The 3,510-nt window shown below is 42.1% G+C and overlaps 1 long non-coding RNA gene across 1 annotated transcript; it reads left to right on the forward strand.

Annotated features, from left to right (window-relative positions):
* Positions 1-666: 666 nt before the first annotated feature.
* Positions 667-2,860, forward strand: LOC102244127. The gene is made up of 3 exons (XR_313694.2): positions 667-722; positions 2,215-2,268; positions 2,758-2,860. It is a non-coding gene; the product is annotated as an uncharacterized LOC102244127 (long non-coding RNA).
* The last annotated feature ends 650 nt before the right edge of the window (positions 2,861-3,510 follow it).

Raw genomic sequence — 3,510 nt, forward strand, 5'->3', positions numbered from 1 at the left:
AGTAGCAGGTGCCCAAATTGCTCATTTGTGTGTGAATGCATAGGCTTTTGGAATAAATGTGAAATCAGTGTCATCAATTACTTGTGTACACCCAGCCCTTGCGTCTTGTGTATTGCAGAGTAAAGACTTAGGAATGAGCTGCAAACATGTTTGATAATCCTGCACCTCTCTCTCTTTTACTAACGTAAAAGATTCTGAGCTCTTCATTCTGAACGTATAGCTGTGATGTTGTGTCTGAAGTTATATATTGTCTAATGTTATTGTGAGGCACTATAGCAACACTGGTGAAAATGCTATGATAATGTGCAACATTTTAGCATTTTGGAAACTAGGAGAAAAAATACTTTTTCATTGCCATGTAATTATACATTTTTAATCAATGTACTTCTGTGTATCAGACAATCATGGTAATTTTTCAGACAAAATGGATTTTATAAAGTAAAAATCCTGTTGCAATATTCCTCCAGGTTGAGTTGACTTCAGTCTGTGTTTTAGTCAATACCAGACAGTGAGAAGCGGAGGGAACCTGCCTTTTACAATTGAAACAGGGACATTAAGGGCTAGCCTGCAATTATGTCAACATCAGATGTAATAGGGAAATGATAGTGATGATGGTGCACTGGTATGGCATACTACAGATAAACTTTACCTCGAATTTTCCAATACAGGGTGAAATCGGTGAGCCCGGACAGAAAGGCAGCAAGGGCGACAAAGGAGAAAATGTGAGTTTCCTGCTTTGTAGTGAGGGGGCATCATTCACTTAACTCCTGCTGATAACCGTGGGTAGAGAATTAGTACTGCTTATTTACGTATCAGAAGATTATCACATCAACACCATAACATTTGGGATTCAATCAATTCTGTTTTTTAAATTGAATTTTTTTTCAATTACAGTTTATATCCAATATTACTTTGAATTCAGTCGATTCTAATAAAACCCCTTTCCACTATCCTTCTCAAAGTATTACAAAAAATTCAAGAGGAGGGAAGACTTCCAAGCTCCCTATACAAGGCCGGCATTATTCTAATTCCAAAGCCAGATAAAGACACGACAAAGAAAGAAAATTACAGGCCAGTATCCCTGATGAACACAGATGCTTAAACCCTCAACAAAATGTTAGCAAACCAAATCCAGCAACACATTAAAAAGATCATACACCACGATCAAGTGGGATTTATTCTGGGGATGCAAGGCTGGTGCAATATCCGTAAAACAATAAGCGTGATACACCACATAAACAAAATGAAGGATAAAAACCACATGATCACATCACTACACACAACATTTGATAAAATCCAGCACCCATTTATGATAAAAAGTCTCAGCAAAGTGGGAATAGAGGGAACATACCTCAACTTAATAAAGGCCATAGATGACAAGCCCACAGCCAACATCAGACTCAGTGTATATTCAGATACATGTAATAATCCCAACCGGCAATTTTACCTGCCATCATCAGTTCAGATTTTCATGTGGCTTAAACACAAGTAAAGTCTTAGTTGTTATGAAAAGAATGTTGACCTCGTTCACACCTGAAAGGGTTTCGGGTTCCCTGGAACTTCGCTTTAAGCCAACTCGGAGCGGCTACGCTAAGGAACAATCTAATCCAATGACTCTCTTTTGTGCCTGGATGATTTATAAGGCCTTTTCAGTACTGACATATAAGACGTAAGTTAGCAAGAAACATGTATTCCTGTAAGACGAAGAAGCCTACTCAAATCTATTGTTCACAAGAAGGAGTCCTGGTATACTTACTAAGTAACACTCAGTTCCACGTGTTTACACTGGGGACCAGTCTAACTTCCCCACACCACTACCTTCCCCATGCAGAGGGCCTCACCTCCCAGCACGCACTTAGAGTGACAGCACACAGGTGAACTTCTCATGTGCTCCTTCTGACTCATACATCCCTCATTCAAGAGACTGGGTGTTCTGAAAATTTTCAGATGTGAAACTTCACCGCTATCTATGTTAGCACAGAAACCCATGTCTAAGTACCTGCAACATCACAGACCCGAGTGGCTTTCCCACCTGCTGATGTGAAATGGATGCAGCCACACACCTGTGAGTCTCAGGGACGAACGTCCATAGTGGTTGACTGCGCTACACTGAAAAGACTTCTTTTTATCGCCAAGTGAAGAGAACGGCCCACCCTCTGCTCCTGAGACTCTCTGGCCTCAGTGGCAGAATTCCTGATTCTTCTCTCCCCCTAGGGTCCTCCCGGCCCCCCAGGTCTTCAGGGTCCCGTCGGCGCCCCTGGAATTGCTGTAAGTATCCCTCCTTGCCCAGCCCACCTAAATCCTTACAGTCCCCAGTTAAATTCATGAACTGTTGCATAGCCAGACTATGTGATATTGTTCGTCTGCTTAATATGGACTGAAATGTAAAAGATCTAACAGAGCTACCAAGCGGATCTCTGTAAACAAAAGCCCTTGTGACTTCATCCCACAAGAGTCCCTAACCAGTTGGGAAGTACATTGTAGTCAATGCTGAGCGTTATTTTTCCTTATGACAAAGCTTTTACTTCACTTGGCATACACAAGAAAATTAAAATCAGCCATACCTCAGAAACAAAGAATATGAACAAAACTAACACTGGGATATTTGCAGCAGAGAATGGAAGCTTAATCCACTTGCTACTCGTTTACTCCTGCCTACACCAGCTTGGATTCCACCAGAAGCACTTACACTTTATGATGACGTGTATCCCAGTCACCATCTTCCCAGTTTGTGATCATTTCCTTGTTTTCCGCCAGGGAGGTGACGGGGAGCCAGGGCCCAGAGGTCAGCAGGGGATGTTTGGACAGAAAGGGGATGAGGGAGCAAGAGGCTTCCCGGGACCCCCTGGTCCCATCGGTCTTCAGGTACGTTGCTCTCTGCCTGTGTGCTCTGTCATTCCACCTACTTCGCACCAGCTTTTCTGCTGGATGTAAAACAAAGCAGAGTGTTGGGACAGGGCTAACCCTAAGGGCTGTGTTTCTTATGTGTATCTGAGCTGCAACTTCTTTTTACCTGTTAATATTCATTTTTCTGGAGCTGTATCTGCCCCAGTTTCTGTTTTTGGTGTTTATTTAGCCCGTCTTTGATATTACATCTGCTGTCCTTATTCTTCTGTTTGAAAAATGACTCTTGTTTAAGTCTGATAGCCAAAAGGAAATTATTAGAAGGGTTTTTTTCATCTTGTTTTGTTTTGTTTGAGTACATGTCATAGCAGGAAAATTGGTATTTCAGATGGCTAGCAGAAATTAAAAGCATTCTGAGAAATAGCAACTGCCAATCACAGCCACAACAGAAAATACCAACAGCAAACGTTAGAGTAACGGGTCACATAAGCAACATAACAGTGAATGGATCGTTTAAAATCACATTTAAAATTGTGATGTGCGTTTTATAGAGCGCGTTCAGGAGAGGACGTGTGTTCTGTAAGCACCGCAGGTGAGGAATTTCAGACAGACTCCCAGGGAACGCAGGCGTCACTGACGTCACTCCCAGGGAAAGCACGCATCACT

This window comes from Myotis brandtii, unplaced genomic scaffold (assembly GCF_000412655.1).
Source record: "Myotis brandtii unplaced genomic scaffold, ASM41265v1 scaffold2554, whole genome shotgun sequence".
NCBI lineage: Eukaryota > Metazoa > Chordata > Mammalia > Chiroptera > Vespertilionidae > Myotis > Myotis brandtii.